Source organism: Copadichromis virginalis, linkage group LG12, assembly GCF_057382275.1.
Source record: "Copadichromis virginalis isolate Kocher_CV1m ecotype Utaka linkage group LG12, C_Virginalis_male_GT1.1, whole genome shotgun sequence".
NCBI classification, from domain to species: domain Eukaryota; kingdom Metazoa; phylum Chordata; class Actinopteri; order Cichliformes; family Cichlidae; genus Copadichromis; species Copadichromis virginalis.
In genome coordinates, this window is record NC_140629.1 from 31,800,107 (window position 1) to 31,826,472 (window position 26,366).

Here is a 26,366-nt window from a genome sequence, read left to right on the forward strand (position 1 = left end):
CGTGGCAGCCCTACTGCTGATGGTCAGCAGAATTGCCCAGATTTCTGTCTAAGTCAAGTAAAGCTACAATAACGAGTTTGACTTGCAACCAATTTTTATAAAAGTAAAGCCCATTTACATTTACATTCTTTCCACACGTGTCCTCTGTAATTGCCTTACATTCATACTGGCAGGTATGAATGGCAGTACCAGGTCTGGCTATGAGCTCCATTGGCTGGATGGGTCAAAGCTATGAGGGAAATTAATAGCTGTCATAGTTGTCCAGCCCCATGAAGCAGTCATTCTAAGGAAAACACTCTTGTAAGTTCATTTCCAAAAGTAAATTCAAAGTAAACAACATAATTTTGTCAGGAACAAGTTATTAGTGCTGAGTGCTGAGCAGAGTAGATAATGAGTTGAGTTTGTTACAAACCAAAGTCTGTCTTTGTCAGCAAACTGTCACAGGTGAGTGAATCTGTTTGTACACTTGGAAAAGAAAAATTAGTCTCAAAGGAGCAAACATCAATTTTGATAAGGAAAGGGGAAAAAAACAAACAAACATACAAGAAATGACATAGACAAATCAATAGACCATAGAAATCAGTCTTCAACTACAGAACATTTCAAAGAATTGTTTCACCTCAAACTATACTCTTTAACTTTGGTTAAGAGAAGATATTTACTAAGAAAGAAAGCTTAACAACACCATATTATTATGTTCTATAGTAGGACTGCACAGTTATGGCCTAAATAATTACCATGATTGTTACAATAAATATTCATCTCATGATTGAGCTTTTTATTTTTATATAGATAGATAGATGACTCCAGACTACATGTATGGTATTTCAGCGAGGGTTATGAATTATGCAACCATGTTGGACATCTGAATTGACCATGGTGATTCATGTTTGTATTGTGTTCAGGAAGTGGGGACAGTAGAAGGAAGTTTGATTTTAAGCATCAGTTTGCTAGGACCACACAAAGGCAAATGTGTCCGACAGTTAAGGGTATAAGAATATGGAATTAATCTCAAGAGTTGCAGAAATATGCACCGTTTTAAAATGTGTTGCATACTTAAAAGGATAAATCAATATGAAAAACATGAAAGTTTGGGGTAAATGTGGAAGGAAAAAATTTCATTGCCATTTAGTAGTGCTGTATACTGCTGATTAGGGCTGCCACAAACGATTATTTTGATAGTCGACTAGTCACCGATTATTTTTGCGATTAGTCAACTAATCAGATCATACATCCATTGGATGTAAAACGTACAGCTTATTGCACCAGCATGCATCTGCTCTTATATAACTATCATTAGCTTACAGCTTAATGTGTTTAAGGTATGTGGAACTAAAAATAAAGACAAGATGATAGTTTATTAAACTTTTAATGAAATTTCTAGTTTGAAGCAACAAACCGAAAACGGATATAACAAAAGTGCTCACAACTATATTGAACTTTGGGACTATATAGTCAGTATAGCAATCTACCCAAGATTATTGTTCATAGCCAGGAAAGTTAGCTTTTCTACATGTTCTGCAGAAAGGCTTGCTCTTTTTTGAGAGCAGATGTTCCCTGCTGTGGAGAAGATCCACTCCAATGGGGTGGAGGTTGCAGGAATGCACAGAAAATATTTGGCTAGCTTTGTGGGGAAACGTCCCTCATTTTCGCTCCACCATTTAAGAGGATCATCCTTTTTAGAAACTGTGGCTTCCTTAAAGTACAGCTGAACTTCACTTCTCACATTTTGGACATCTTGGTCCTCCTTAGATGCTTCTTCCTCATTGTCACCTCATTGTTAGATGCTTCTTGACTCCTTGAGTCTGTCTGTGTCAGACTCAAGGGGTCTTTTCAATTCTAACTGAACCATTGGCCGTCTGCACTTTTGAATGCTCATGTGTCCCAGCATTTGCTTCTTTGACAGCAAGCACTTCAACAGTCCCCTGCACTGATGACATCTTCAGGAGCCAAAAACTTCAACTTTCTGTATCCGGGGTCTAAGGCAGCTGCGAGAATAACAGGGTTTTCTTTGTCTGCTGAGAAAGTGGATATACTCCCCCATCTCTATGTTATGCCTTTTTCTGCACTGGCAATGAAAGATTTTCCTGAGCTCGTCTCAGGTTGGCTTTGGTGTACAGCCCGTGTCAGCCCTTTGACCACCTGTGGAAGACCTGAAATGGTTGTGTACTGCTGTCCACTAAGGTAAACAGGACCAGTCTCAAAAGGTGCCAACCCTTGCTTCAGTTCTTCAAGCAGCACCCACTGCTCTGGCTTCAAGTCGAAGTAGTGTTTCCCCCTTGGCGTTACCTCGGGATCTGAAAGAGTAGCAGTGAGAGGCCAGCGCTATTCGAGGAGTCTCTCTATCATGTGGAATGTACTATTCCATCTTGTACTGACATCTTGGATCAGTGTATTTTTCTTCACATTCATTTGCTCCTGTTTCATTTTTAGCCTTGTACTAGCCAGCTCACTTCTCTTAAAGTGCTCCACTAGCTGCCTAGCAGCACCTAGTGCTCTCTCCGTTAGCTCGATAACGCGGTGCGAGGGCTGCACTGGGCTCACTAACAGGGATTTTCCACGTTAATGCTGTTATGGCATTAACGTCATATTAACGAGATTAACGCTGACAGCACTAATAATAAGTAATAAGTAGCTCGCTGTTTACGCTAATGTTAACAGCTAACTAGCCAATTAGCTTACCGAGATGACTGTACCACTTCATCGTCGGATGCCACAACGTGCTTCCTTTTTAGATGCTCGTGCATTGCCGACGGACACTGCTTCTTCTTCTTCGTCTTTGGCGTTTAACGGCATCCTTGTAGATGCATTGTCGCCATCTTCTGTTTCAGTCCGTTATTACACTCTTAAATCCTACTGTTATTCCTGCACCTTTCAGGATTTTACGACGCTTCAAACGACGCGTCGACTATTAAATTAGGCGTCGACGATTTTAATAGTCGACGTAATCATGACTAGTTGACTAATCGTGGCAGCCCTATTGCTGATTACACTGATTTGATGTTTAGTTTTGCATTGTTACATAAAGATACATGTTAGAGGGCTTTTTGGGTTGTTGGCGCCCTCTCGTAAGGATAATTAGATTGGAGATAGGGGGCAGGTGCTAATAAGAATTTATTCTTCTTCCTGCTCCTTTTCACCCATGGGTGCAGTGTTATATTAGTGGGAAAGAGGATTTGTATGTAGGAAATGAAACACTGTTGAACCATGTGTGAAATAAATAAATAAATGAAATGAAATAAAATGTTAGCAAACATTGCGTTTTTTTCTTGACATTCATTTGATTTTTTTTTTTTTTTTGGTATATCTGTCATTTCATGAAATATTAGTTGCAAGTTGTTCAGACTAGTGTAGGGAACAGAGTTAAGCCAAGAACTACACAGTGTAGGGAACAGTTGTGATTCGCAAATGATCAAATAGTAATTTAGGGAGTGCTCGATTTGCTTTTATTTTTGTGTCAGTGTTACTTTATCATGCTCAATTAATAGTGGGAAGCCATGACCAAGATTAAAATGTGTTTGATTGTTCAGCCCTGTGACATACTATGTTGAAAAAGACAAACTTGGCTAGCACCATGGATCAGCTTAGGGTTGCAAAGGCAGTTTTTTTAAGGTTCCATGGGACCCTTAAGAACCAAAGAAAACATCTTTGTGTGTTCTCCTGTTGTGGTTTAATGCCCAACAAGCATAACCTATAAGAAACAAAAACACACAAATAGATATTATCTCTTAATCTGCATTTTTAAAATGTCTTTTTTTGGTTCAGGGTTCAAGTTTTTTTGGAACTTGTTTTTGCATCATTTAAATGGTTGTTAGTTTTACCTCTATAGAAATTCACTGAAAGCAAAAGAATTACACTGAAATGAAAGACAAGCTTTTCAGCTCTGCAGGGCCATGCTTATTTAGTCTAATGATGTCACTATCACAGAGTTAAGCCAAGAAACAATATTTGAAAGGAAAACAGCACAGCTAGAAATTTGATGTTTACCAAAATACAAGATCGACTAAATACCAGCAAGGGGCAATATGGTGAGTGATGTATGAGGTGGAAAGGTGCATGGAGAGGCGAAATAAGAGAGCCTGAATGATTGACAGTCTGTCTGCTCTGCGTTTCAGCAACTGAGGGGTGGAATCAATGGTCTTACTTGGCTACCCATGGTAAAAACTTATCCCCTCTCCCTACCTGTCTTCAGTTGTTTCTATCTACCTGTGTCTAAAACCGATGCTTATACTCACATATATTTTTGCCTGCTTGATCTTTTTATATACAATAACATTTCAGTAAGCTTATCCTTCCTGTTCCTTAGGTTTTTCTTCCCAGTCTTTATATCCATGGTGATATACCATAAGCCTCTAAAATACATATTGTACTACTTGCTATTTGTTATAAATTCTTATTCATATAATACATTGAAAAACAATGATCAAAATAAACAAAAGCACACATATTAAGAGTACGAATTTTACGAAAATTTGATTAACAACAACAACAAAATACAGCTTGTTTAAAATCTTCATTAAGGATACTTGTAAGTTTCACAGTGAATACAAAGAATCACGTTCTTTGTCTGTCAAAGTAGCTCATGAGCTTGTCTTATTGTTCACATAAGAAAGGGAGCAGAAGCTGAGCAAAGTATAGACCAAGTGACAAAGCAACAATAAAAAATCAGCTACAATATAGAAGATTGAGTTAGGTAACTGACAAGGTATGGAAGCAGATAAAGTGTCCCTCCAATGGCCATCTAACCTCTGACCTTTGTAACGAGTGGCTGAGTGTCTAAACGTCATTCAGATAACGAGTTATGGCCCCGTTGACACTAAATGGCAGTCAATGGACAGATAGATGGCCCACTGGGAATGGATGAAGTCAATGGGCAGTGAGAGTGAGTTCCATATTGCATTAATGGGAGCAATACAATATACTAAATGGTATTTAGCAGACACTTTTATCCAAAATGTCTTGAAGTACCTCATTGAGTGCTTTTATTTTTAGAAAGAGTGGCCCCATTGAAAACCAGGGTCCCTTACACCCCAAACCTGTTGGGACTTTGAGTACTTGCAGTGCAGCAATACTGGATTCATATATTCTGAGTCAGCAGGCAAGTATTCCTTTTTTTAATTTTAATTTTATTTTTATATGCAATAAACAGCAAGGAATTTTATATGAATCAGGGGATTTCAGTAAGTCTACATGGTATTTAAAATAATGAAGAAAAGGCACAGAACCCTTAATTCTCTCGTGTGGGAGGGGAGTTTCACTTCTTTACCATTAGGCAAGCGCTGGTGGAGAGGCATTATCTTTAGCAACATTCAAACATAAAATATCCTTTCATTCTTTTGCTACGTGTTAAGAGTCCCTCCAGTATTCATAATTTTCACATTTTCAGAATTCAATTTTGTTTTTATTTCTTTATCTTCTTCATCTTCATCCTGGCGTTGTTCCCGCTGGTGCAGGGTCCGCTCTTCGGCAAAGGATTCTCCATTAGGTCCTGTCCAAGGTGTCCTCAGGTGATGCGTTGATGGTCTTAATGTCCTCCTTTATTTTGTCCATCCACCGTTTCTTCGGTCTGCCTCGAGGCCGGCATCCTTCTGGGTCGATCATCATTGCCGTTTTTGCTACCGAGTTCTCATCGCTTCGAATCACGTGTCCATACCACCTCAGGCGGGACTCAAGCATCTTTTCCTTAATTGGGGCTACACCTAATCGCTTCCGTATGCCTTTGTTCGTAACACGGTCCTGTCTTGTAATTCCCAGGCTCCATCGAAGCATGCGCATCTCCATGGTGTTTAGAGATTGTTCATGTGTGGTCAATGCGAGCCGACATGCGGAACCATACAGGGCTACTGGGCAGACCACCGCTTTGTAGATTTTTCCCTTGAGTCGATCTGGCATTCTTCTGTTGCAAAGGACACCAGTGACCTGTCGCCATTTTAACCAGGCTGCATTTATTCGTGCTCAGACATCGGAGGTTATATTTCCATTGTAGCTGATGACTGAGCCCAAGTAGCGGAACTCTTCTGTCTTCTTCAACTCTTCGTTGTCAATCATGATGGTGCCATCAGTTTGGGGGCCTCCTTCCAGGTATTCGGTATTTTTCGTATTAAGTCGCATGCCATATTCATCGAGCCGGATCTTCCAGAGTTGCATCGTCGTTTGGGTATCTTCTCCTTCTTTGCTGGCGAGGAATACGTCCTCGGCAAAGAGGAGAGACCATGGATGAGGTAACTGGAGGTCGGCCGTGATGGTATCCATACATAGAATGAAGAGGAGGGGTGACAGAGCTGACCCTTGGTGGACCCCAGCACTAACTGTGAAGGGAGGTGATAGTCCAGCGGCGCATCGGACTGAACTGGTGGCATTGTTGTAGAGGAGCTGTAGCCATTTGAATTACGCCTCAGGGACACCATGTGATCTTAGGGAGTGCCATATGAGGTCATGGGGTACCCTGTCGAAAGCCTTTTCAAGGTCTAGGAAGGCCATATGTACCGTCTTGTTCTTTTCCCTGTGCTTCTCCAGCAGGAGTCGGGCGGCGTGTATGGCGTCAGTTGTTCCACATCCCTTTACGAAACTGCATTGGTTGGGGGTGACGTTGACAATTTCCCGAAGACGTGCATCGATGACTCTTTCGAATATTTTTGTCGTGTGACATAGTAGGCGGATAGGATGATAATTTGAGCATTCGGCTACATCCCCTTTGTTCTTCCATATGGGTATGGTAATGATGGTCGTCCAGACCTTCGGGACTTCTCCTGTGCTGACAATGTTGTTCAACAGTTCTGTCAGGATGGCTGTTCCCGGTCGCCCGAGAAGCTTTCAGACTTTGGTTGGGATATCGTCTGGTCCAGTTGTTTTTTTTATTTCTTTATCTAACGGTTCTTTTTTTTCTTTAGATGCCTAGTATAGCATTATGTACAGTTTGCACAGTTTCATTAACTAAATTTCCCACTGGATGATACATAATTTGTAAGATGTAATGTTTTTTGTATGCAATTCTTCCAGAGAACATAGCATCAGGATTAACATATTTATTTCTTCATTTCCAAGGAGTCTATTGGTGTGTGAAAGCCCCCAAAAGATTTGAAAGCCATTGAGGTGTCATTGGGTCATAAAGTTGGGAATCACACTTTTGCTACACACTGATAGTGAAAAGAAGAGATAAAGGAGCATGACTGTATGTCTAAGCGAAAGTGGAACCCAAGCTACATGTTGCACTTTTGCTGAAAACAGTTAAATGAACTGCAGCTGTAAGTACAATCACACCCGACACTTTTGCCTCGTGCCATTCATAGATAGACGTGTACATAGTCACATCAAAGATGAGTTTTGGACTTCACATTTTGAAGCATTTTGGTCAGAAATGAACTAGAGTGGATGAAAGGGTGCTAATTTATTGGCTAACATTAGCATACTTAGCAATACTTAGCAAACTGCATTCAGAGTGTAGGGGTGCAATACACAAACACACATCGGATAAATAGAAAAGTACAATTTTACTCACTGAAACTGAAGCACAATCTTCTCAGATGATATGCACCAGTATCCATTAAAAATATATATATTTACGAGGGCACGTCAGCACATACAAGCAAAGTTAAGAGGTTCTCTTTAATGACTGAGAAGTAGTGTCTGAGGCCTAGTAAACACCGATTAGCCCCTGTCAGTCTGTCAATCAACATGGCCTCGCCCCTAATTCAGTTATCCCCATGGATGAATTTCTTTTCTTTCTTTCTTTTTTTTAATTCTCCCCACAACTGAGAGTTGTTATGGCATGTGATTGCAGTCACACTATATGCGTACCTGCCCAACTCTAACTGAATCACGCTCACTTAATTGCATGTGGACACAGCAAGCAGCAATCACACTTGTCAAATGACGTGGACTCGGGGGCTAAGTGCACTCAAGCATGCTATGGATCGCCTTCTGTGAATACACCCTTAAAGTTTTGCTTTATTCAAAGTTTTACGTTGCCAGTTTCACAAAAAGAAACTGTAACCTGATGGGAGTACAGTTTTCATCAACAGTAACAGATGGGAATGACAAGCAAAATAAGGCTGATATCATCTTTGACTATATAGTGTAAAAACAATTTATAACTGTAAAAGATGTTAAGGCATGGGGAAAAAGTCATATCAGATCTACAGGAATAGAGCCAGTTAATGGTGACATCACAAAAGACGGCTGCTACGAGGTCCTTTCTTAAGCCTTAAGACACACTTAAATCCAAAACTTCCTTAATTACATGTAGGTGTACTATACACTAGGTTCAATCAGATCACTTCACATGGAGTAGTAATACAGAGCTGTAAAAGAGAATACCATCCATCCATCCATCCATCCATCTTCATCCGCTTTGTCCAGGGCCGGGTCGCGGGGGCAGCAGCCAAAGAGGCCCAGACCTCCCTCTCCCCAGCCACCTCCTCCAGCTTATCCGGGGGAATACCAAGGCGTTCCCAGGCCAGCCGAGAGATATAATCTCTCCAGCGTGTCCTGGACCCAGAGAATACATTTTATGGAAATTACTTGTCATTTAAATATCTCAGCATGTGATGTAAAATTTTCCTATTCACCTGATTTGGAGTTTATAGAATAGAATAGAATAGAATAGAATTCAACTTTATTGTCATTGCACATGCACAGGTACAGGGCAACGAAATGCAGTTTGCATCCATCCAGAAGTGCTTTAGTGATATAGATATATTACAATATATATTAGCAATAATATAGATATGTGAGTATATTACAGAAATGGGTCTATTATGGTATGTTATAATGTACACGGTATGAAGTATGTTGTGAATATTCTATAACTATAAGTATGTACAGGCTGTAGTGAGTACAAGCTATGTACAGGATATGAACAGGATATAAATATGAAAAACTATACAGAATATGAAATAAATAACTTTACAGAATCTGAGATATACAGCTATGCAGAAATGGGAACTATGCAAGTTGTAAACAGTTGTAGGATTAAAGATTATCGAATGTACAGAATGATTATTTACACAGAGCTATACAGTAGTGCAGTTAAGATAAGTGAGGGTGTAGATAGTTTCTACAGAGGCTATATAAAGTGCTAGTGGTTGTGAGTGGTGGTTCAGTCCATGTTATTATTGTGTTTGAGGGTACAGTTGTCCATTGTGGGTGTGTGTATGTTCAGTCCATGAGTTTAACGTGGGTCAGATGTCAGGAGGCAGAGTTCAGGAGTCTGACAGCTGTGGGGAAGAAGCTGTTCCGGTACCTGGTGGTCTTAGTCCGGAGGCTCCTGTGGCGCCTCCCAGAGGGCAGGAGGGTGAAGAGTCCATGTGATGGGTGACTGGGGTCTTTGATGATTTTCCCAGCCCTTTTCAGACACCGCTTCCTGTAGATGTCTTTTATGGCAGGAAGTGGTGCTCCGGCGATGCGCTGGGCAGTTTTCACGACCCTCTGCAACGCCTTCCGGTCCGAGGCAGAGCAGTTCCCGTACCAGACTGTTATACAGTTGGTCAGGATGCTCTCGATGGTGCAGCGATAGAAGTTCACCAGGATGTCTGAGGACAGGTGGTTCTTCCTCAGAGTCCTCAAGAAGAAGAGGCGCTGGTGAGCCTTCTTGACCAGCTTGGAGCAGTTGGTCGTCCAGGTGAGATCCTCGGAGATGTGGACTCCCAGGAACTTGAAGCTGCTCACACGCTCCACAGCCATCCCCTTAATGTGGATGGGTGGATGTGGGTCAGCATTCCTCCTGTAGTCCACGATGAGCTCCTTGGTCTTCTCGGTGTTAAGCAGCAGGTTGTTTCTGTCGCACCACTCAGCCAGACGATCCACCTCCTCCCTGTAGGCGGCCTCATCGTTGTCACTGATGAGGCCAATCACCGTGGTGTCATCTGCAAACTTAATGATGGTGTTGGAACCATCAGCAGGTCTGCAGTCGTGGGTGAAGAGGGAGTAGAGGAAAGGGCTCATCACACAGCCTTGTGGTACACCGGTGTTCATTGTGATGGTAGATGAGCAGCGGTTATCCAGCCGGACATGTTGGGGGCGGTTGGTCAGGAAGTCCAGTAACCATTTGCAGATGAGGGAACTGATGCCCAGGTCTGTCAGTTTCCTGATGAGTTGTGAGGGGTGGATTGTATTGAACGCTGAACTGAAGTCTATAAACAGCATTCTGGCGTAGGTGTTGTTGTTGTCCAGGTGTGAGAGGACAGAGTGCATTGCGATGGAGACTGCATCCTCTGTGCTCCTGTTCCGGCGGTATGCGAATTGGTGGGGGTCCAGGGTGGGGGGGAGACAGGATTTGAAGTGTGCTAGGACCAGTCGCTCTAAGCACTTAGTGATGATGGGGGTGAGTGCTACTGGGCGGTAATCATTGAGGCAAGATGGGTTGGAGTTTTTGGGTATCGGGACGATGGAGGTGGATTTGAAGCAGGCCGGTACCACAGCGTGGGCCAAGGACAGATTGAATATGTCTGTGAGCACTCCTGCAAGCTCCCCAGAACACGCTCTGAGAACACGCCCGGGGATGCCATCAGGGCCTGCAGCCTTGTGGACATTGATCCTGCTCAGCACCGCTCCTACATCGGTGGGGGAGAGAGTCAGAGGTTGGTGGTTTGGCGTCATGTCTGCTTTGGTTGTGGTTGTGGGGTTCCCTCACTCAAAACGAGCATAAAAGTTGTTGAGCTCGTTGAGGAAGGAGACATCAGAGGATGCGGGGGAGGGTTTGGTGGTCCTGTAGTCTGTGATGGTCTGGAGTCCTTGCCACATGCGTCAGGGGTTGGAGTTGGAGAAGTGTTCTTCTACCTTCTTTACCTTTATAGTAAAGTCTATAAAAAATCAACCATTCTGGCATCTCTGTGGTATTTTAAAAATAGGAACAGTGCCTTTGCTGTTGCAGACAAAAGTCTTCATCATTATACCTTATTCACTTTGCTGTAATTAAATATAATAAATGTCACCTTTCCCTTCTTTTTAGTTTTATATTCCTCTCTACACTTTCACACGTTTAAAGCAGAGCACCGCACAGATCTTGGGTAGATGCTCAAAAGATTAGCAACAACATCAAAGAGATCAACAGCACTATCTCTACAATAATTGATGAGTCCACCACAGTTTATTTGAAGTGTGAGTCCAGCAAAAGTAGTAATCCCCCTTTTGAATTTCTGGGCCTTGGGGAAAAGACCTGACCAAAGGTCTAAATAACTTTAAGCTACAACTCAAAGTTTCATGTTGATTCCCAGTAACTCAGATCCTTTAGCTGTATTTGATGCTGGGTCAGAAGTGAGGGGGGGGGGCTCAGAGATATTCAGGCAGTAACACAGTACTGTCTAAATCACAGAATTAGGCTGCACTGTATTACTGAAGTTGTAGACTTGTACTATGCAAGCTATAGTCTAGAATATAATATTTACCAAACATGTAAAGAAGTTCCCAAAGTGACATATGGGACAGCTGTACTATATATTTATCCCAATTAAGAAACAAATAGTGCAACAGTACTGTAGTTTTAGTACTACACTTGATTAGATAACAGTCTTTTGTTACAAGGCAATTCTTTGAAACACTTGTTTCTGGCATTTTTATAGGATTTGCTAACCATAAGAAATGTAAAATATATCAGGAGCTTTACTCTTCGATAACATTTTAATATGACATAATCACACAGACAGTGCAGAAATTATAAATACAATATGTCACATGGCCCACACTTTTTGCAAGCTCATGTTGTAGGTATAAAATTTCCATTCAAACAACCTGCCACCCTGGAGCTTCAGTTGCAGTGTTAATATGTATTGCACAGTCAAATTACCATAGCAAATTTACATTTCCAGCTTGTGTGTGAAAACAATTTCGCACCCATACCCAGCACGCTACAAACTCCTCGTTTTGTCTTTTTCAATCACCACTGTATTTTGCTATGCTGTTTCCACCCTTTCTGACTTTCTTAGCCCCCTTGCCTACTTTATTCCTCCATATCTTCTTTTTGGTGCCACGTTTCTCTGTGCTTGTTAAACCCAAGTGTTTCCCAGCTTCTTACCTTAGCTCTTATTGTTGGTTGGATTCAGAGCCAAGGGTGGATCTAGAGGAATCAGAGGTGTCAGGATGTGGAACATCTTTTCAATGCCACAATACCCGGAGGACTTTGTGTGACCATGCCAAAATCAATCAGCCTTCTATTCATCATCTAACCCTGTCTTTAAAAGTCTTTGAAGATGTCTTACCTAAGTTGTCTGCCTGAAGATCTCAATGTTTTGCTGCTTTTTTTTTAAACAGTTACATTATTCTCAATTCATATGTGATAAGCTGTTAATGAATATAATCTGTAATATATTAATTCTCAGTACTTAAATGAATATATCAGACTCGCCTAATTCTTGAGCTATATTACTCCTGTCCAAGCTTCGTAACTGCAAAAATGTGAAAGTGTAATATTAAACTATGTAGCAGATGATGTATGCATCATGGAGGCGTTTCAGTGGACAATTTGATGCTGTTGGATGCTGTTTTGTTTTATGTGTGTCATTGTCAGTGACATAGAAGTGGAGCTGCAGGTGTGGCTGCCAAGTAAGAGAAAGAAAAGCTGTAACTCTGAAGCATACCAATTACAACAACACTTGGAGTTGCCAGGTTTGGAAAATTAATCTTATCTCATACCGAGATTCCCTTATGTTTTTTTCGCCTTAAGTTTTACTTAAGGAAGAAGAAACATTTTGAAACTCTGAAACTTAAGGCTTATAAGATATTAAAAATAATTAAGACTTTTACAAAGTATTCGATTGCATGTTTTAGCCTATCTAGAAGGTCTGGAAAGAATACGTTTTGCAGACTAAAATATATGCTCTGCATGAAAATACACGATGACAGTTTCAAAGACAGAGGGCCAGGGAGAGGGAATATATACTCAAAACTTCATTTGAAATCTGAAAAACATAAACAATGTGAAAAGGGGATCAAAGATCAACTGGATAAGACTGGTAGAAAAATAAAGAAAGAGGCTGCGCTGAGTGTTTGAGATTTCTGATAGGAATGCCTCCGGGCCTGCAAAGAGAAGAGAGCAGAGTGCAAGTGAATCCGCCTCATGATGTCTTCCTTTTCTCTTCCTCTTTTCCTCCTCCACCCTCCTCCAATCGGTCTCATGAAATGTGACGAAAGGAGCTTTCCTAAAGTTATGTCTTAAGTTAGAAAAAAAGGGTGCCAATGTAGCAGCAGGTGTCTCTAAGGCCTCACATCATAACCATTCCTGCTCTGTAATGATACCACTACACCAAGAGGCACAATACACCCTGGAGAGTTTGCCAGTCCATTAGAGGCAGATTGTCATTCACACTCACATACACACCTATTGCCAATTTAGATTTACCAGTTAGCAATATTAATATAATGCTAAATTTTAATATTTAAATACACCAAAAATTCTTTATCACTAGACCCCAAGCCTGTTCTTTTAGTTGTTGGATGGTGGGAATTATGAATTACCATTACAGAGTAAGTGTTAAAGGAGTCATAGATGGAGTGACTGTTATTTAGTGAGAATTGTGGTGGAAGTTTATCAGGGCAGACTCAGATTAGCTGTGTTACTCTGTTTCCTTTAATTTTCTGTCAGAGAAAAAACAATAGTGAATGATCCTCTTCAATCATCACTAAGATTATAAACTCATTCTCACTTTACACAGTATGTACCTGCTGCTAAAGTATTTGGTTTATTATTGGCAGAAAGACAAAATGAGAGCTTCAAAACACAGATCTCACAAAAACACATATGCTGGACACCAGCCTGAAGTGTTTGGCCTGATGGCATGCGAATCTGGTGCTATGATGAAATACCATATGGTCTGGTGTTAAAATTGCTGATTGTTAATACTTCAATTAACTGCCTCTAAACAGAAATGAAACATTTTTAAAGACAGCAGTGTAACCTGCTTCATCTTTCCTTGGCTCTTTCCAGGGCATTTTATATATTAATGGATTTCCTTCCACTTTCTTTGGATTTTCTCCCTACCGCAAGCCTTGATCTCCTATCCACCCCCATCGCCAACCTCTATAAGAATTTGCGTCACCATTATTCAGAGGGCCACACACACAATACAATATGTGTTTCACATATTGTACCCCCCACACACACTCCATGATTAACGACAACAAAAGAGCCTTTTGCTGTATTGAGATTGTTAGCATTTGATGCATTAATCTCTCTCTACATCCTCCTCTCCCCTCTCCTTCAAATCTTAGGTAAAGGAATCACTTTCCTGCCTATCTTTAGTTGTTGAAAGAAATATAGAAGGCAAAGGCAACCTGTATTTTATACAAGAATAGAGAGAATTTAAACAATTCTTTCAAAGCCACCCTTTTTTAAATATTAAATCTCAACAGTGGACAACTCAAGTCATGGTTTTAAAAGCCACGTGTGTAAATTGTTTTGTGGTATGCTACTAATCTGAAAATAGTCTTTCACTGTACATCCAATAGAGAGACTCTCATGGTGTGCAATAAAATGTAACAGTTTTGAGTTTATTTTATTTTAGCCAAAAACAATATGTTAACCTTTAGACAAAAGTGTCTTTATTTATTTCATGAAATATTCAAGGGCTGACAAGGGATCTGAGCTTAATTTCTTAAGACTGCTTCAGTGGTATTTGAGTAATGCAGCAGAAACTTTATTTTGTACATTTCTAGTCACTCAGGTCGTGAGGGGAATGGGTTTAAATATGTTTTTCATTTACAGCTGCTGTCCATAGTTGCTATTCATCCACCTTAGTTGTATTATTCCTGAAATTCCTGAAATTTTCATGCTGCATCATACAGAAAAAATCATGAATTATAATTAATCACTAGCATTCAGTTATTGATTCACAACAAAGTTGAAATTAAACTTCTACATTGGACCTCTGCATCTCCATGGTGATGGATGATGCACATTATTGATTGCTACATCAATAAAGTGATGACATTGCCACTGAGATGAACTTTAGTCACCTCAACGTCCCCCAAAGTGCTGATGGAGGAATGAGTTTGCATGTTATTCAAGCACATATGCAAACACACACACACACACACACACACACACACACACACACACACACACACACACACACACACACACAAGTGTGCAAGTGCATTACTTATAACAGGTAACAGTTTGTTACATAAAGAAACCAATTTATTAGTTGCATTTGTATTAGTGTCTAAGATGTTTCTTTTATCATGAGGTTGTTTGTGACCTAACAATATTTGCCAAAGGGACAAAGCACAAGGTTATTATAAATTATGACATCTTTTGTGTGCGACTAAGCTAAAACTTTAATCTTCTTTCAAAACTGAGTTTTGTTCTGATGTCAAAACTCGAAGAAAGCTAATGAAGACAATTCCAGAAATGCTGGTTTGCAGCTTAACCAAAAAAGCTGTAGGCAACTGAAGACAATCACACAAAACTCATTCAAAACACAGAACGCGAAGATGAAATAATCACTTCAATTTCACATCTCTTTCTCTCAGACTAAGATAACATTACAGCTTCTTCTTTTGATGTGTGCCTGGAAGGTTGAGTCAAGGGTTTGGGGACGTTTTGATGAAGTACTCCTTGAAAGTTTGGTTTCAAACTCAAGAAAATGCTAAATACAAGCTGTATTTCACAGTGATGACTGTGCAATGGGATTCATATCAAAAGCTGCCCCTCTCTTTGGAAAAAAAATTACATCTGTGCTCTTATATCAATATCGATCTTAATATCATTAACTCCTTTTCCAGTGCACTTGATCTGTTTTTGCTTTTTATTGCATGCATTTTTTCTATGTCCTCCTCACTTCAGCTGCTACATAATTCCATGAGATGACCTAACTTTTTCTTGATAACTATTCAGGCAAACAATGAAAAGCACATGTGGAAAAAAACTAAACTGTCATGTGGACTAAATGGGACAAGACATTTATTTTCAACACAGACATGAATTACACTGATCATCATTAAACAACGCAGTCTTCTTCTGGGTAACTGGGGCCTGGTATTCACGTGTTTGTGACTTTTACACATACCACTTAGCTAAACATTATTTCAGTGAGGACCACCTCCAATGGCAACACCACTCTTTAATAAAGCAGCTTTCCCTTAAAGTCCTTAGGAGGAACATGATTCTGGGATTGAACATCTGATAGATCCAGATCCAGACAGCTAACACGACCATGCTAAACAACATCTAGTGACAAGCTAACCGGCTAATGCTGGGTTCCACACTTTCCATTTGATAAACAGTTTGATTACCATTGATTGATTTCCATTTTTACAAAAATAAAATATGCTACTCTTCCCAGATGCTACTCATCCCAACTTTGGTGAAACACAATGGTCACCTAATGGGTCTCTACCAAACTGTGCCTAAGGTCAAAGTTAAGCCGGTCATTTTACAGGCACATTCCATTCTCACAGCATAAAATTCATGCACACTACCTGCAGTTTTATCAAGTTCTTGCTCATACCATTTAGTAAGGTTGACAATATAAAATCTTGATTAATTTTGCATGCAAAAAATGTAAAAGAATGAACTTCATTAAATATCAAATGGCGTGATCATTTGAAATACCACTTTAACCTCCTAGGACCCAAACTCTTCCACGGCATGCAATTTTAATTTCTCTTTGATATTTGGGCATATTGGGACCTGATGAATGTAAAAACAAAGAATCACCAGATTTTTTCTTTTACCCGATTTTTGTTCCTAAGAAAAATGAGAGCTGAAGATGAGGATATTTGTTTAAAATTTTAATGGAACAGTGGCAGCATAATGTCCTCGTAAGTGGATATCAGGCCCTTGTAGAGCAAAATTTAGTATTTTGGTCTAGACAACCCAAAATCTGATGTCCACGTATGTGGACGCCAGGTCCTAGGAGGTTAACCACATGTTGCATACCACTTAAAATCTGGTATAATTTGTCATGAAGTGAGTGGTCTTATTCGTTAATTCCAAAATTAAGAAGGAATGTCTGGAGCCTTCCTGTCATCATTATGATAACATCAGAACATCAATGATTTGACAAGCTGATGCATTCATATATTTTCCTCTTTTTTTTGCCCATGGTTGTCATACTCCTTAAGCACATTCATTTGATGGTGAATTAGATCAATTTGTCCTAGATGTAGCTGTTTACAAGCTTCCTTGTCCTCTCTTTGGATGTGAATTCTTGTTAGCTTGTTCAATACATTCAATGCATTCACAGATAACCCATGCATTGTAATGGCTCATTAGCTGAATGAGAAATTCTGGTTTATTTCTGATAAAAAAAAAAAAAAAAAAGTGACACTGTTGTAAAAAATAATTCTGTTTTAAAAAGAATTTTGGCCGTTCTTAATATCAGTTCTTCTCCGCACTTCTGTTCTTGTAAAATGTCACCGTCACAGCCCAAGTATCCCTGATTATCAGCCAAGATCAAAGAGCTTATAATGTTCATCTGAGAACTGCTATTAGAACACATCATTAAGATTTGATTAAAATAACAAATTTAAAATAACATCTTAGATTTTGCATATGTGGTCAGTCCATCTAATTAATGCTTTTTGTGAAACTTACTCTGACATTTTCCGAGATGTGAGCACCAACCAGCCATCTTTTCAGCTAAAAATTGGTTCCAGTAACCCTGAGAGGCAAGCCCTTTGGTATTTTATTGCTGGCTCTGATACTCATAGTGTTTTGATATGACATAATTCCAAAGAAAAGTTGAAATTGGTTCTCTGTTAAAATATGTTGTAATATTTCTTTTTGCCAGTTTGTCTGAAGGCACAATTAGATATATTTTTAAAGGACTCACAACACTTTTAGTGTGTTAGTGTGTCTGTGTTTTAATTACATTTTTATATCCCTTTTCTTAGTGGACTTTTGAGAAGTTTTGTCACAGCATAGTTGTATAGTAAGATATACTATGTTCTACTCAAATGTAGGAGCTACTATTCCAATCGCCCTCTAAGTGAATAAATATGAATCTCTAAGCGGTGGGGGGACTCTGCATTTTGTGTAGTAGAAATAAATCTTGAACTCGCAAAATCCACTGTTACAATATGTGGCTCATGTAGGCGTTAAGGAGAGCACTGGAAATGGTCAACATGCATATTATCTAAATTGTGTGCTAATAATAAAGTATAGGACATAAACATGAACATGTGGTTTGGAAATGTAAGAAAAAGATGATTGTAGTCATACGTAGGCTGGGCTATTGGTTACTAACAGCAGAGGAACCCCCACCCCATGTGTAACTATGTGTAACAGGCCATTATTTCTACCTTTGCTATAAACAAACAGCAGAAGTCTTCTTTTACGTCTGTGTCTAAATCCCTAAAGGTCTTTTCCATTTGAACATAAGCACAATTGAAGCTTAGTGTGTGTGTGTGTGTGTGCATTTGTTTGTTTGTTTTTGTTGTTTGTTTGTTTTTCAGTGAGGACAGCTAAAAAAATATTGCATAATGAAGTTCATGTCTTAGGCTTTTCCTTCTTCCTTCTATCCTCTTTCATCCTTGTAAGTCATTCCTTTTTTCTCTCTTCTAGTTGTGTCTTCTTCCTTATTGCCTTTACACTGCATTTAACCTGTTTCCTCTCACCGTCTCCCCTCCAAGCTCCATGCTAATCATGCACCAGACAGTTCCACAGGCCCCCAATTCCACTTCAAAGGGCAAGAATTTCCTCCTTGTCTGTAAGAGGACCTGTCAACCCTGCCTGCTTGCCTACCTACCACAAATAAGGAGCAAGACGAGATAGGAGGCATAAGGAGAGGATGTTGGGGAAAAAAGGATAAAGGAAGAGAAGCAAATAAGTGTAGAGTAGGGTTCTCGAGGACAAGCAGAGAGGTACTGTTGGTTCTATAGGTGGTACTTCACCAAATGATTCGTGTCAGCATCGAGATATGTTTTTGTTAAACGCGTATTAAAAGTATCCACGTGCCCATGCCTGTTAGGAACAGCTCACGTCAGCACTTTGCTAATCTTAAAGTTGGAGTTAAAAAAAAGAAAAAAAAAAAGAAACGTACTCAGGACCATTTCATGGTTAAGAAAAAAAAGCTTTACCTAGCGATTTCTATTTGAACTTTTCTTGCGCTCTGCCTACCTCTCTTTCTCTATCACTGTTTCCTCTCCTCCCTCCTCCTCAACCACTTCTCCACCCTACAGGAGGAACAAGCGAGAGGCGCAGTGTCCTGTTCCTCGTCTCGTTTTCGGAGCATGAATTAAAGTTGCATTCCGTGCCGCCATTGTTAGGGTAATAAGAAAAAGTTATCTTCAAAGGGTTCGGGTGGTGAGAGAGGAGAGAGCCAGGGGGATGGGAGATGAAGTGTGTGCGTGCGTGTCTGTCTGTGTGTGTGGACGAGTGTGAGGTTTGGTTAGAGGAGAGATTTTTTTTTCATCCTTCTAATGCGTGAAATTACACCTGCCACCTTTCTGCCTGTGTGCATGTGTGTTTGTGTGCACATAATCACTCACCTCCCTATTTGTGTGTGTGCTCATCCACATACTAACACCGACATGCATAGCGCACACCTAACATTGCTGCAGTTTGGCACATACACTCCGAACAAAACACAATCCTAGTGTGTGTGGTTGAAAGGTATATTTCTCAGAATATATCGCGCAACACTATATTCTTATTAACAGTTCAAATTCCTATTAACAGTCAGTCCCAGGTAGTAAGTTAATTAACTCTCTGCCCTCCTTCTCCCCTGGCTATCAGCACACAGGTAGCCTTTCATGTTGCAAGAGATAGAGGGAGGGACTGAAGGGAGAGAAGTCAGGAGTGAGATGGAGGAGAGACGAAAGCATGAGGTGTAATGAGGAAAAGGTGCAGAAGTGAGAGAGGAGGAAAATCATAATGGGAAAAGAAAAGGATGAAGGATGAAAAGAAAGAGACATATGAGGGGTGAGGCAGAGAGGTAAAAGGAGGGGAAGGGGGTGAGGATAGAAACATGAGCTAAATTGGATTTGGATGAGGAACCGCTGAGAGGGCTGTAAAGTGGCAAAGACGTTGAACAGAATGTAAGAAAGGTTTTTGTTTTTTTTTTCTTTTTGAATTTCTTCATCTTTTTTTTTTTCATGTTCAGCATTTCAACACCTGCTCAGAGCACAGCAGGAGATGAAACAAATGAAGAGGGAGGCACAGGGGGAGTGAGCTGAGGAGGGAAGCGCTTGGAATGAAAGCGGTTAGTTTTTGATCTCTCATGTACTTTAACCAGCCTGACTTCCGGATCATTCTCTTCACAGAGGGGCTATAGGCTCTGGACAGCTTTTCCTCAAATAATTTGACCAAGGGCTAATGCTCAACTTTTCTGTTATTAAGATTTCAGACCTCTTATCGTATATCAAAAGCATCTCCTATTGGAAAATGGTCTGCTGGTTTTCACATTCAAAATAGTAGATAGCCGGCTTCTGGTTTGGACTCAGTTTTAGTTTCATTGTTTTTATATTGTACAAGCAAGATACAGCTTCTTGGTCTAAAAGATGAAGACTTCTTGGTCTAAAAGATGAAGACTTCTTGGAGTTCCTGGAATGCCCCATCTGCAATGGCCCCAAAAGCAATTTAGTCCCATCAACTTCTATTTTCATCAGATGCAAACATTTCTTCAATTTAAATTTTATTTTAAGTGTTAAAGTTATATATGAGGACATAGCCACTTTGCCCATTTGTCTTGTTCAAAATTAGCATCCCATTTAAAAACACATTTACTTACTGATGCATCTTGCTAATTTAATTACACTATAAGCCATTATGGTAATGCTTTGTTCCCAAAAAGCAAAATGAGTGTGACCAAAATGCCAAATTTGAGGCTTCTAAAAAGGACATGTAACAGTGGATACATTAATTTTATCTTACATTATATACAGTATGTTGAGAAGCTTTTTTTCTTTACCCCAAATACTTTTATCTTTGTGATAAGGCTCTTTAGTAGCTTGAAAAACATGGAATTTATTGCCGAAGTCATTTAGACGCTAAATAGTTAGACACAAATGTTACACTTTTAATATGAACTTGACACCTGTGTACACTATTTCTGTCCTGCTAGCTGGTAAACTCATGCATAATTCTCTGAAGTCTTGCAGCTTGATGTTAAAGTCATCTTTGTGTTTTAATGTTGCACAATGATGAAATCATTTATATCCTCATCATCCAATAAACATCTCAAGACAAAATTTTAATCCCAGAAATTGTTACTGATATGGTTGAATTCTGTCTTTGGCAACATAGCTTGAGACCAGAAGAAGTTGATAAAAAAAACACCACACACACATCAAAGCAAGAAAATGCAAAGAATTTGATCAGTTTTATTGCTGATTGGCCAGAATGCCTATAAACAGTTTAAATAGTTACTCACTTAGTCCTTAAACATGATAATGGGCATCACAACAAAGTGCGCTACCTCAAGCTATAAAACAGCCAACTGAAAATGAGATGAAGCGTACATACTTAGACAGACACACACATTAGAAACAGCACTGATATTCACCGTGGTGAGTTATATGAGTTTGCATTTGATCTCACTGGGTCTGATTTTATTGTACAAGTGCACTGACTGTGTGTGTGTGTGTGTGTGTGTGTGTGTGTGTGTGTGTGTGTGTGTGTGTGTGTGTGTGTGAGAGAGAGAGAGAGAGAAAGAAATGGTAGTGATAGTGTAAAAAATGTACATCTGTGTATGCTTGTGTATCTAGGTGTATCCCACAGGCCTGTTTTCAACATGGCCTTCATGGTCTCAACTCGATAAACAGGTCATGGCAGTCAATTAGCTTTCACAAAAATTGATCCAACCATCTGCGCGTTTGATTGTCCGTGTGTGTGTGTGCGTCTGTTTCTCAATCAATGTTCATTTTTTATTGGCAAAACCATTATTAATTTAAATGAGTGACTGCAAAATTGATTTTAATTTAAAGCTCAGTATAATTCAGTATAATTTTATATATATAAAATTCGCTTCTCGCTCCTGCAGGCGGTCTATCCTTCAAGCTCGGGTCCTCTACCAGAGGCCTGGGACCTTGAGGGTCCTGCGCAGTATCTTAGCTGTTCCTAGGACTGTGCTCTTCTGGACAGAGATCTCCAATGTTATTCCCGGGATCTGCTGGAGCCACTAGCTTGGGGGTCACCACACCTAGTGCTCCAATTACAACTGGGACCACTGTTACCTTCACCCTCCACATCTTCTGGAGCTCTTCTCTGAGCCCCTGGTATTCATCGAGCTTCTCGTGTTTTTTCTTCCTGATGTTGCTGTCATTCGGAACCGCTACATCGATCCCTACGGCCATTTTCTTTTGCTTATCTACCACCACTATGACCAGTTGGTTAGCCACCACCATTTTGTCCGTCTGTATCTGGAAGTCCCACAGGATCTCAGCTCGGTCATTTTCCACCACCCTTGGGGGCGTCTCCCATTTTGACCTCGGGACTTCCAGGCCATATTCAGCACAGATGTTTCTATATACTATGCCGGCCACTTGGTTATGGCGTTCCATGCATGCCCCGCCTGCTAGCATCATACACCCTGCTGTTATGTGCTGGATTGTCTCAGGGGCATCTTTACACAGGCTGCACCTGGGGTCTTGCCTGGTGTGATAGACCCCAGCCTCTGTGCTCAGAGCTTGTTTTTGTGCTGCCATGATTAGTGCCTCTGTGTTGTCTTTCAGTCCATCTTTGTCCAGCCACTGGTAGGCTGGCACTTTCTTGGTTTTCTGCTGCCTGAGATATTCACTGAGCACGCAGTGGGGCCATCTTCCTGATGGATGTTCATTGTCCCGTCCTGGACTGTGGTGCTGACACTCACCAGTCTCTGGCCTCCTTCCTTCCGCTTAGCATACAGCCTCAGGGTGTGGGACTTGGGGTGAAACCCTCCATGCATGGTCAGGAGCTTCCTTGTCTTGATGTCAGGGGCTCCTATCCCCCTTCTTTGGCCACCTTATTATCCCAGCAGGGTACCTGATCATGGGCAGGGTATACGTGTTGATAGCCCAGATCTTGTTCTTACCGTTCAGCTGACCCTCTGCAGGTACTTGGTAGTTGCAGCTTTCCTAGCGGCCTCTTCATGGCTCCCATTTGCCTGTGGGATCCCAAAGTACTTGTAACTGTCCTCAATGTCTGCAATTATGCCTTCTTGTAGTTCAATCCCCTCAGTTCTGACTACCTTCCCTCTCTTCGTTATCATCCGAGTATTTCTCTCCAGTCCAAATGATATTCCGATGTATATCATGGTGGTGTGGATCAGTGAATTGATGTCCCGTTCACTCTTGGCATACAGCTTGATGTCCTCTATGTACAGGAGGTGACAACTGCTCCATTCCGTAGTCGGTATCCGTGGCCAGTTTTGTCAGTGATCTCTCTCATTGAATCAGAATCAGAATCAGAATCAGAATACTTTATTGATCCCTGGGGGAAATTATTTTTTGTTACAGTGCTCCATTATAAACCAACATTAAGACAAGACAGACAATACACTAACTAAGAATAGTACAATATATACATATATATACATACATACATACATAAGTCACTCATAAATAAATAGCTGAAAAAGAAACATGTGTAGTTGTAGCAGCAAACAGTGTGTTAAGTGGATGCGTTGTACAGGGAGATGGCCACAGGCAGGAATGATTTCCTGTGTCGTTCGGTGGTGCTTTTCGGTAATCTCAGTCTCTCACTGAACGAGCTCCTGTGACTGACCAGCATGTCATGGAGTGGGTGGGAGGTGTTATCCAACATTGTCTTTATCTTGGACAGCATCCGCCTCTCCGACACCACCTTGAGGGAGTCCAGCTCCATCCCCACAACATTGCTGGCCTTACGGATTAGTTTATTAAGTCTGTTGGCATCTGCGACCCTCAGCCTGCTCCCCCAGCATGCAACAGCATAGAGGATCGCACTGGCCACAACAGACTCATAGAAAATCCTCAGCATTTTCCGGCATATGTTGAAGGACCTCAGTCGCCTCAAAAAATAGAGACGACTCTGGCCCTTCCTGTAAAGTGCTGTGGTGTTTTTAGCCCAGTCCAGTTTATTGTCAATGTGTACTCCAAGGTATTTATAGTCCTCCACAATGTCAACACTGACCCCCTGGATTGAAACAGGGGTCAAGTGTTTCCTAGTCTTCCTGAAGTCCACGATCAGTTCCTTGGTCTTTGCCACGTTGAGCTGCAGATGATTCTGCTCACACCACGTGACAAAGGAGTCGACCACAGCCCGGTACTCTGTCTCATCATCCCTGCTGATGCATCCAACCACTGCAGAGTCATCAGAAAACTTCTGAAGATGGCAGGTCTCTGTGCAGTGGCTGAAGTCTGTGGTGTAGAGGGTGAAGAGGAAGGGGGAGAGGACAGTCCCCTGTGGTGCCCCTGTGTTGCTGATCACCTTGTCAGACACACACTGTGGGAGACGTACATATTGTGGTCTTCCTGTCAGGTAATCAACAATCCAGGACACCAGAGAAGCATCCACCTGCATCGCTGCTAACTTATCACCCAGGAGGGTCGGCCTGATGGTATTGAACGCACTGGAAAAGTCAAAAAACATGACCCTCACAGTGCTCGCCGGCTGGTCCAGATGGGTGTAGACACGATTGAGCAGGTAGATGATGGCGTCCTCAGTTCCGAGATGAGGCTGATAAGCAAACTGAAGGGGATCCAGATGTGGTCTTACTATGGGTCGCAGCTGGTCCAGGATGAGCTTTTCCAGGGTCTTTCTTGATCTCTCAGTATTGCTCCGTCTCCAGCCTTGATGGTGCTGTTCTCATATTGTTCCCCTGCCACTGAGAGTACATCTTGGCTGGTTCCGTGGAGAATAGAATAGAAAAAAAATGTTCTGCATGGCCACTGTAGAGAGTTAAAGTTGTGTGTGTTGCAGCAAGAGACTGATATATAACATCTTGTTCTGCTCCAGAATCTGGGTATAGACTGAGATTTTTGCAGGAACCATGAGCTTTTGCAGGGTTTAATTTTTGGAAGTTTTGCCTGCCAGTGTTGATACCATTATTGGCTTGCATGGCCTTTTGGCTGCACCAGGCATGCTGCAATGAAATGGCCGTTGGTGCCACAATATAAACACAAACCAGCAGCTAAATGTTTACTGCAGGTTTTTGGCAATAGACGGGCCGAACCAAGCTGCATAGGTTGCTCATCTGAACTATCATCCTCAGTTTCTGGCTTACCTTCCAATGAAGCTCCTCCTATTCTAGAAGCGACTAGTTCTGAGGCACCATGGATGCTGCACTTCCTTCTCGGTTGGTGCCTCTGCATATAAGAATACAGACTGAAATGAGTGAATAAAAGAAACTGGGGGGGGGGGGGGGGGGGGGTCTTTGGCACTCTGCTTACTTTGTTTTGGGAAGAACAACCTGTGGGCCTGTGCAGCCATTTTTGAGCCCATGTCAAAAACACTGTGGAATTTGTAAACGATCTCTGAAAGGAAAGATTCAAAAACTACTTCAAAACTGTTTAAACCCCCCTTAATGCTCTTCCTCACAACAGTTCCAACACGAAGGCAATTTTAGATCAATCTGATGAATAGATCTGACGTTGCTGATTAAAAATAAATGAGCATGTGTTAGAACACCTCCACTTTTCTCTTACTCACCTGTTAAAAACAGGCATTGGTAGCAGCATTTCCAGAGGATCGGGTGGCAGCGATGATAGTGTGACGGTGTGGGGCTCTGATGAACAAGTTAGTTAGCCAAAGAATCAGTTACTGGTGTTTGCATCATCACCTTTCTAAATGCTGAATGATTGCGCTCAATTCTCCTGTGATATGCCGCAGACTTTTTAGTGTCGACCAGCAGTTACTTTTAGTAAGGAACAGGATTACTAATAGGATCCAAATAACAGGATCCAAGCATGCTGAGTCCATCTTCTTGGCCGGATCATTCTGTCAGGATCTGGACTCAGGTAGGACTTATACACAGGGCTTCAAGTCAAAGTACAGTGCATTCATTTACAGTGAATAATAATGGTTTCAAAATAATCAGAACACTTGTGATAGTCCCAGACTCCACTTTAAGACTCTCTTAAATCCAAAGAAAGAATGCTCACAGGGAATTCTACGGACAAACCTACTGTCATGATCCTGGGTCCTTTTGACCCAGCATTTTGTGTTTTCTCTTCGATTTTGGTTCTGTTCTTCCTTTGTTTAGTGTTTACTCTGTTCTGCCCGTGTGTTCCTGTTTTATTGTGAAGGTCTGCGTCTTATGTGAGTGTTTTCAGTTTGCCTCCCTAGTCTCGTTATGTTAATCACTCCCAGCTGTGTTTCCCACCTGTGTGTAATCTCCCTGTGTTCTCTGAGTGTATTTAAGTTGTATTTTCTGTCTTAGTAATTGCTGGTTCGTCTGTGTTGTTTCCCCTTGGTCTCCCTGCGTCTTCCCATATGTATTTCTCCGGACCTCCCTGCATCCTCGTTCTGGTTT

The 26,366-nt window shown here is 41.1% G+C and overlaps 1 pseudogene; it reads right to left on the reverse strand.

The window, feature by feature from the left end:
* Window positions 1-1,468: 1,468 nt before the first annotated feature.
* On the reverse strand, window positions 1,469-2,496 carry LOC146697365 (E3 SUMO-protein ligase ZBED1-like; annotated as a pseudogene).
* Window positions 2,497-26,366: the final 23,870 nt, after the last annotated feature.